Genomic DNA, 9,082 nt, shown 5'->3' with positions numbered 1-9,082 from the left:
GGCCCTTGAGACATTTGCTAACATGGTAAGTACAAAATCACATTTTCACAATATTGCCATTTCCCTGCGTGAAGTTTGGGTCCAGCTACAATTATTTTTCTGCCAATTCAAGGCCGTCAACAACACCTACCCGACCTCGTCAAATGTGCTCGAGGCTCTTGGAGAAGTGAGAATTGACAACTTCAGCCAGGCACAACTACAGAGTGAGGAGTTCATTACCAGCTGGTTCAAGACAAAGATCCGTCCGTTTCTGGCCGTTCCATCTTTCAACTTCCTATTTTGCCTTAGCTCCAAAAACTTCAGCTGCCAGACATACCAGACTGTGTAAGTAAATATGAGACATATAGCTCTGTTCTGCAAATGTGCAGTTGACTAGAAGTTTAGATGTTGAAAGCTTTCTCTCAAATGTAGCATTCAGGCATTTGGAAGCCAAAAGGCATCCATGGACAGAGACACACAGCAAGCAGTCTTCACTCACTTCATCAAACCGTTCTTGTCAAGAAATGACTCAACAGGTAAAAGGAGAAACTCAAGCTCACTTTGGTTTTTCCATGACAACATGTGGTATATTACCCTGTCAATAACTTTCTTGCTTTTTCTGCAGATCCTGGCTGTGTCTCATCTATCACGGGGAGCCAAGCGTGGCTAAAGGCAAACCTTGGCGACTTCTCTGATTTTGCAACTGTGCAGGACTTGGAAGCCTTCAATCCTAATTTGTCCGCTGTGAGTGCCAACTGCAGATGTACATCTTCCTGTAAACGGAATTCTTTTACCCAGAACATTTCCATGACTGCTGTCTGATATTATGCTGGTTCTCTTTTGTAGGCTGAATTGTTGTCAGTCCTCAGTCCTTCTCAGGTGGCACAGCTGGTACTGAGTTTGGGAGCCTCCAATAACACAGATTTGATTGATCGTGTGTTTGAGCGACTGCAAGAGGGCAACGCTCTAGAAAATGTGGATGGATTCCTCACACAACTGACAGCCAATGGACAGGTATGCTAGGCTTCTAAAAGGGTGAAGGAGGACAATCCTGGTGTTTTATTCCAGCAGGATAAGACAGAATAAGACATTTGCTAAACCGCTACACAACTCTTCAAGGAGTCTATCATAGAGAAGACTTGTTTGCAACCTTTGTGACATGTTGTATGAGTACATTTACAACATGCAGTCTCTGTATTGCTTAGCTTCTTTTCCACCTCAATTTCACAGATGCCAATTTTCCAGCCTGTTGTGAGAGATCGGATCATGAATGCGACCTTCATCGTCATCAGTCCACATTTCTCCACTTTCACGACAAACGACTATGAACTTTGGTTCCATGTGAAACTGATTCCTATCCTTGCCAGTTTTACTCCAGAAATGCTCATAAACACAACCACAAACATCAGCTGCATGAACTACCAAGTCATGTGAGTAGTTTTCTTGGAGCAATCAAGATTTTGTTGCAAATGAAAATGACAATAGAGACAAAGAACAGCATGAGAATGTTTTCTTTCAACTGTTGCAGTGTGAGTGGGTTGGTTTCAGTTATCCAGGAGATGCCACTGTACAGACGGCAAGAGATCACACATGGTCTGCTGGGCTACCTAAGAAATGCTGAAAATGCCATCAATGAGCCAGGTAGAGCAGACATAGGGTGCATTATGTGTTTTCCAGTGTGAAATGTCTTGAAAAGCACTCAGACAAAAAACTTAAATTCTTTCATGTCTACCAGTCACAAACCTTCCTAAATTGAGCACATCCTAACTTTTGTCTGCATGCCTTAGCTTGCAGGCAACAAAATGAGAGTGATGCCCAATGGGTTAAAGCAAATCTGGGTCCATTCGTCCAATATACAGCGTACTCTGACCTCAAAGACTTCAACATCTCTACGGTAAGCCCTACATTGCACTTCTAGTCCTCCCTTAAGAACAGGAAAACAAAATTGTAGACTTAAGAAGACAAACACAGGAGTTTATTTTGCCATATCAAAAATACAAGCAAATCATAGAGCACACTTTCTTTGGTTGCAAACTCTATTCATTTACCCATAGCATTGGTCATTACTGCTGTCTGATATTATGTTGATTCCCTGTTGTAGGCTGGATTGTTGTCAACGCTCAATCCCTCTGAGGTGGCACAGCTGCTACTGAGCTCTGGAGCCTCAAATAACACAGATTTTATTGATCTTGTGCTTAAACAACTTGAAGAGGGCAACGCTCTAAAAAATGTGGATGAATTCCTGACACAGCTGACAGCCAATGGACAGGTAGGCTAGCCTCCTAAAAGGGTGAAGGAGGACAATGCGGATATTTGATTCTAGAAGTAAACACAGAATAAGACATCGGTCTCAACCGCTACATCCATTGTTGGCTATTGTATCTTAGAAAACAAATGGTTACAGCCTTTGTACCATGTTGTATGGGTGTACTTCCAACATGCAATCTCACCTTTGCTTATGTCTTTTTCCACTTTAATATGACAGACCCCACATTTCCAGCCTGTTGTGAGAGATCGGATCATGAATACGACCTTCATCGTCATCAGTCCACATTTCTCCACTTTCACGACAAACGACTATGAACTTTGGTTCCATGTGAAACTGATTCCTATCCTTGCCAGTTTTACTCCAGAAATGCTCATAAACACAACCACAAACATCAGCTGCATGAATTACCAAGTCATGTGAGTAGTTTTCTTGGAGCAATCAAGATTTTGTTGCAAATGAAAATGACAATAGTGACAAAAAACAGCATGAGAATGTTTTCTTTCAACTGTTGCAGTGTGAGTGGGTTGGCTATAGTTATCCAGGAGATGCCACTGTACAGACGGCAAGAGATCACACATGGTCTGCTGGGCTACCTAAGAAATGCTGAAAATGCCATCAATGAGCCAGGTAGGGCAGACATAGGGTGCGTTATGTGTTTTCCAGTGTGAAATGTCTTGAAAAGCACTCAGACAAAAAACTTAAATTCTTTCATGTCTATCAGTCACAAACCTTGCTAAATTGAGCACATCCTAACTTTTGTCTGCATGCCTTAGCTTGCAGGCAACAAAATGAGAGTGATGCCCAATGGGTTAAAGCAAATCTGGGTCCATTCGTCCAATATACATCATACTCTGACCTCAAAGACTTCAACATCTCTACGGTAAGCCCTACATTGCACTTCTAGTCCTCCCTTAAGAACAGGAAAACAAAATTGTAGACTTAAGAAGACAAACACAGGAGTTTATTTTGCCATATCAAAAATACAAGCAAATCATAGAGCACACTTTCTTTGGTTGCAAACACTATTCCTTTACCCACAGCATTGGTCATTACTGTTGTCTGATATTATGTTGATTCCCTGTTGTAGGCTGGATTGTTGTCAACGCTCAATCCCTCTGAGGTGGCACAGCTGCTACTGAGCTCTGGAGCCTCAAATAACACAGATTTTATTGATCTTGTGTTTGAAAAACTTGAAGAGGGCAATGTTCTAAAAAATGTGGATGAATTCCTGACACAGCTGACAGCCAATGGACAGGTAGGCTAGCCTCCTAAAAGGGTGAAGGAGGACAATGCAGATATTTGATTCCAGAAGTAAACACAGAATAAAACATAGGTCTCAACCGCTACATCCATTGTTGGCTATTGTATCTTAGAAAACAAATGGTTACAGCTTTTGTACCATGTTGTATGGGTGTACTTCCAACATGCAATCTCACCTTTGCTTATGTCTTTTTCCACTTTAATATGACAGAGCCCACATTTCCAGCCTGTTGTGAGAGATCGGATCATGAATACGACCTTCATCATCATCAGTCCACATTTCTCCACTTTCACGACAAACGACTATGAACTTTGGTTCCATGTGAAACTGATTCCTATCCTTGCCAGTTTTACTCCAGAAATGCTCATAAACACAACCACAAACATCAGCTGCATGAATTACCAAGTCATGTGAGTAGTTTTCTTGGAGCAATCAAGATTTTGTTGCAAATGAAAATGACAATACTGACAAAGAACAGCATGAGAACGTTTTCTTTCAACTGTTGCAGTGTGAGTGGGTTGGCTTCAGTTATCCAGGAGATGCCACTGTACAGACGGCAAGAGATCACACATGGTCTGCTGGGCTACCTAAGAAATGCTGAAAATGCCATCAATGAGCCAGGTAGGGCAGACATAGGGTGCGTTATGTGCTTTCCAGTGTGAAATGTCTTGAAAAGCACTCAGACAAAAAACTTGCCCACATATTCTTTCATGTCTACCTGTCAAAAACCTTCCTAAATTTGGCACATCCTAACTTTTGTTTGTATGCCTTAGCTTGCAGGCAACAAAATGAGAGTGATGCCCAATGGGTTAAAGCAAATCTGGGTCCATTCGTCCAATATACATCATACTCTGACCTCAAAGACTTCAACATCTCTACGGTAAGCTTTACTCTTATTACTCTTCCTGTCTTTCTTGAGAATAGCAAAGCAAAATTCTGGAAATTATACAAAAGACATGCATTTCATGAATTCTACTTTTTTGTATCCATAGCTGGCAGTTCTGGACGTTCTTTCACCATCGCAAAAGGCTGATCTAATCCTAGATCCAAACAGTGGTGCTTTAAACGATGCACATGTTGTAAGGGAGGTGTTGACAAGCTTGACAGAGACCAGTGATTATGAGCAGCTCAACCAATTCTTCCAGGCTTTTGCAAACATCAACAAGCAGGTGAATTCTCATTGGTAACCTTACCTCAGCGCAAACATCAACAAATGTTAACAGTGTTCTTTCATAAACCTGCTCAAGTGTTTAACTGAAAATGATCCATTTCTGATATGCTTCATGCCTTGAGGCATCCCTGCTGTACAGAAGTACAAAGATTTAGTTTAGATAAGCTCCCCCTCATCTCCGCATTTCCACAAAGACTTCAGAACTTCCTCTCTGACCTTATTATGATCCCCTTCTCTTTTCAGAGAAATGTCACCCTCATCCAAAATCCAGATGTGCGAGACACCATTTTGAGCCTGACCTTGACAGCCCTTGCTCCTCAGCTTAAAGACTTTCAGCCAGAAGACTATCAACAGTGGTTCCAGGTTTATTTGGTTCCTGTGATGGCGAGCATCCTTCCTAGCAGCTTGCGGGTGATCCCCAGTAACATCACCTGTGAATCCTACCAGGCTGTGTAAGATATTTCTGATATCCACAGTTAGACATTTGGGTGTGCACAATGCCAAGCTGAGGCTCCTGACAAGTCACAATGAATTCTTTTCTTCCTTTAGATACGATGGTCTTGCGCAGAGTTTGGCAGCATTGCCACTGGACCTTTCACAGGGCGTGAGATCAAGCAAGCAGTACCTCCAGGACACATTCCCACGTATGTGGCAAATGGGCTTTCCTGACTAAACTTTTCCCAAAAGCCCAGTACCAGCACTGTAATGACTACTCCATTGATTTGTTTCCTTTCTTTTTCTTCTCAAACAGGCTGCTCAGTTCCAGCTTCCTTTGTGGTAAGATTAGTTTTTTGGGGGGTGGGTGGGTGGGTGTGGGGGGTGTCTTACATGGGTTATCCAATATTTGATCCAGGTTTGGCACACTAATTGGGCCAACTGTGACAAAGTCAAGGTATTTACACTTGAAGAAGATGTTTCCACTATACTAACACTCATATTCTCTTTGTCTTCAGTGCAAGGTGACCCCAGTTCATGGTAAGTCTGTCTAGAAGTACACATTTCAACTCTAAGGATATAAATGCATTCTGAAGGACTATTATCTGACACACAACCATTCTCTTTTCACAGTGAATCTCATTTGTAATGGAGTTGATGGGTGGGTGAAATGCCGTTTTGTTCAATGTTGATTCTGTCTAGGTAAAATTTGTTAACAGTGTAATTAAGGGGACATTGGATTTCAATTTATTGTGTTTTTTCCACAGTTCAAAACTTGAGCAAATCCTGTCAGCTGGCAATTCCTCGGCAGCCCTGTGCAATTTCACCATCACAGAACATGCCTGTTCCTCTGTAAGATTCCTTTTTAAACTCCAAAAACAGAACATGGATTTTGCCCATTATGGTCCTGAGACAAATCTCCATGAGCTCTGACAAAATGGCTGTATTCTTTGTCAATTTTCTTTTTCAAGGCTCCCTATCTCACATCCAGCAACTTGGTCACACTGCTGAACTGCACACTGAAAAGCCAAAACATATACCCAGTAGAAGTCTGGAAGCTTTTCTTCCAAAAAGCCTCTGCTGTACTGGACCAGGCCCTTGAGACATTTGCTAACATGGTAAGTACAAAATCACATTTTCACAATATTGCCATTTCCCTGCGTGAAGTTTGGGTCCAGCTACAATTATTTTTCTGCCAATTCAAGGCCGTCAACAACACCTACCCGACCTCGTCAAATGTGCTCGAGGCTCTTGGAGAAGTGAGAATTGACAACTTCAGCCAGGCACAACTACAGAGTGAGGAGTTCATTACCAGCTGGTTCAAGACAAAGATCCGTCCGTTTCTGGCCGTTCCATCTTTCAACTTCCTATTTTGCCTTAGCTCCAAAAACTTCAGCTGCCAGACATACCAGACTGTGTAAGTAAATATGAGACATATAGCTCTGTTCTGCAAATGTGCAGTTGACTAGAAGTTTAGATGTTGAAAGCTTTCTCTCAAATGTAGCATTCAGGCATTTGGAAGCCAAAAGGCATCCATGGACAGAGACACACAGCAAGCAGTCTTCACTCACTTCATCAAACCGTTCTTGTCAAGAAATGACTCAACAGGTAAAAGGAGAAACTCAAGCTCACTTTGGTTTTTCCATGACAACATGTGGTATATTACCCTGTCAATAACTTTCTTGCTTTTTCTGCAGATCCTGGCTGTGTCTCATCTATCACGGGGAGCCAAGCGTGGCTAAAGGCAAACCTTGGCGACTTCTCTGATTTTGCAACTGTGCAGGACTTGGAAGCCTTCAATCCTAATTTGTCCGCTGTGAGTGCCAACTGCAGATGTACATCTTCCTGTAAACGGAATTCTTTTACCCAGAACATTTCCATGACTGCTGTCTGATATTATGCTGGTTCTCTTTTGTAGGCTGAATTGTTGTCAGTCCTCAGTCCTTCTCAGGTGGCACAGCTGGTACTGAGTTTGGGAGCCTCCAATAACACAGATTTGATTGATCGTGTGTTTGAGCGACTGCAAGAGGGCAACGCTCTAGAAAATGTGGATGGATTCCTCACACAACTGACAGCCAATGGACAGGTATGCTAGGCTTCTAAAAGGGTGAAGGAGGACAATCCTGGTGTTTTATTCCAGCAGGATAAGACAGAATAAGACATTTGCTAAACCGCTACACAACTCTTCAAGGAGTCTATCATAGAGAAGACTTGTTTGCAACCTTTGTGACATGTTGTATGAGTACATTTACAACATGCAGTCTCTGTATTGCTTAGCTTCTTTTCCACCTCAATTTCACAGATGCCAATTTTCCAGCCTGTTGTGAGAGATCGGATCATGAATGCGACCTTCATCGTCATCAGTCCACATTTCTCCACTTTCACGACAAACGACTATGAACTTTGGTTCCATGTGAAACTGATTCCTATCCTTGCCAGTTTTACTCCAGAAATGCTCATAAACACAATCACAAACATCAGCTGCATGAACTACCAAGTCATGTGAGTAGTTTTCTTGGAGCAATCAAGATTTTGTTGCAAATGAAAATGACAATAGAGACAAAGAACAGCATGAGAATGTTTTCTTTCAACTGTTGCAGTGTGAGTGGGTTGGTTTCAGTTATCCAGGAGATGCCACTGTACAGACGGCAAGAGATCACACATGGTCTGCTGGGCTACCTAAGAAATGCTGAAAATGCCATCAATGAGCCAGGTAGAGCAGACATAGGGTGCATTATGTGTTTTCCAGTGTGAAATGTCTTGAAAAGCACTCAGACAAAAAACTTAAATTCTTTCATGTCTACCAGTCACAAACCTTCCTAAATTGAGCACATCCTAACTTTTGTCTGCATGCCTTAGCTTGCAGGCAACAAAATGAGAGTGATGCCCAATGGGTTAAAGCAAATCTGGGTCCATTCGTCCAATATACAGCGTACTCTGACCTCAAAGACTTCAACATCTCTACGGTAAGCCCTACATTGCACTTCTAGTCCTCCCTTAAGAACAGGAAAACAAAATTGTAGACTTAAGAAGACAAACACAGGAGTTTATTTTGCCATATCAAAAATACAAGCAAATCATAGAGCACACTTTCTTTGGTTGCAAACTCTATTCATTTACCCATAGCATTGGTCATTACTGCTGTCTGATATTATGTTGATTCCCTGTTGTAGGCTGGATTGTTGTCAACGCTCAATCCCTCTGAGGTGGCACAGCTGCTACTGAGCTCTGGAGCCTCAAATAACACAGATTTTATTGATCTTGTGCTTAAACAACTTGAAGAGGGCAACGCTCTAAAAAATGTGGATGAATTCCTGACACAGCTGACAGCCAATGGACAGGTAGGCTAGCCTCCTAAAAGGGTGAAGGAGGACAATGCGGATATTTGATTCTAGAAGTAAACACAGAATAAGACATCGGTCTCAACCGCTACATCCATTGTTGGCTATTGTATCTTAGAAAACAAATGGTTACAGCCTTTGTACCATGTTGTATGGGTGTACTTCCAACATGCAATCTCACCTTTGCTTATGTCTTTTTCCACTTTAATATGACAGACCCCACATTTCCAGCCTGTTGTGAGAGATCGGATCATGAATACGACCTTCATCGTCATCAGTCCACATTTCTCCACTTTCACGACAAACGACTATGAACTTTGGTTCCATGTGAAACTGATTCCTATCCTTGCCAGTTTTACTCCAGAAATGCTCATAAACACAACCACAAACATCAGCTGCATGAATTACCAAGTCATGTGAGTAGTTTTCTTGGAGCAATCAAGATTTTGTTGCAAATGAAAATGACAATAGTGACAAAAAACAGCATGAGAATGTTTTCTTTCAACTGTTGCAGTGTGAGTGGGTTGGCTATAGTTATCCAGGAGATGCCACTGTACAGACGGCAAGAGATCACACATGGTCTGCTGGGCTACCTAAGAAATGCTGAAAATGCCATCAATGAGCCA

At 42.0% G+C, this 9,082-nt stretch overlaps 2 long non-coding RNA genes across 2 annotated transcripts; both read left to right on the top strand.

Moving 5' to 3' along the window:
• The first annotated feature begins 1,647 nt into the window (after positions 1-1,647).
• On the top strand, positions 1,648-2,874 carry LOC143414095 (uncharacterized). The gene is made up of 4 exons (XR_013094651.1): positions 1,648-1,873; positions 2,081-2,248; positions 2,465-2,664; positions 2,763-2,874. It is a non-coding gene; the product is annotated as an uncharacterized LOC143414095 (long non-coding RNA).
• Positions 2,875-7,855: 4,981 nt separating this feature from the next.
• LOC143413997 (uncharacterized) lies at positions 7,856-9,082 on the top strand. Its single transcript, XR_013094556.1, has 4 exons — positions 7,856-8,081; positions 8,289-8,456; positions 8,673-8,872; positions 8,971-9,082. It is a non-coding gene; the product is annotated as an uncharacterized LOC143413997 (long non-coding RNA).

Source organism: Maylandia zebra, linkage group LG19 (genome assembly GCF_041146795.1).
Source record: "Maylandia zebra isolate NMK-2024a linkage group LG19, Mzebra_GT3a, whole genome shotgun sequence".
Taxonomy (NCBI): Eukaryota; Metazoa; Chordata; class Actinopteri; order Cichliformes; family Cichlidae; genus Maylandia; species Maylandia zebra.
Note: the sequence above shows the minus strand (reverse complement) of the source record. Positions and strands in the feature narration are given on the sequence as shown.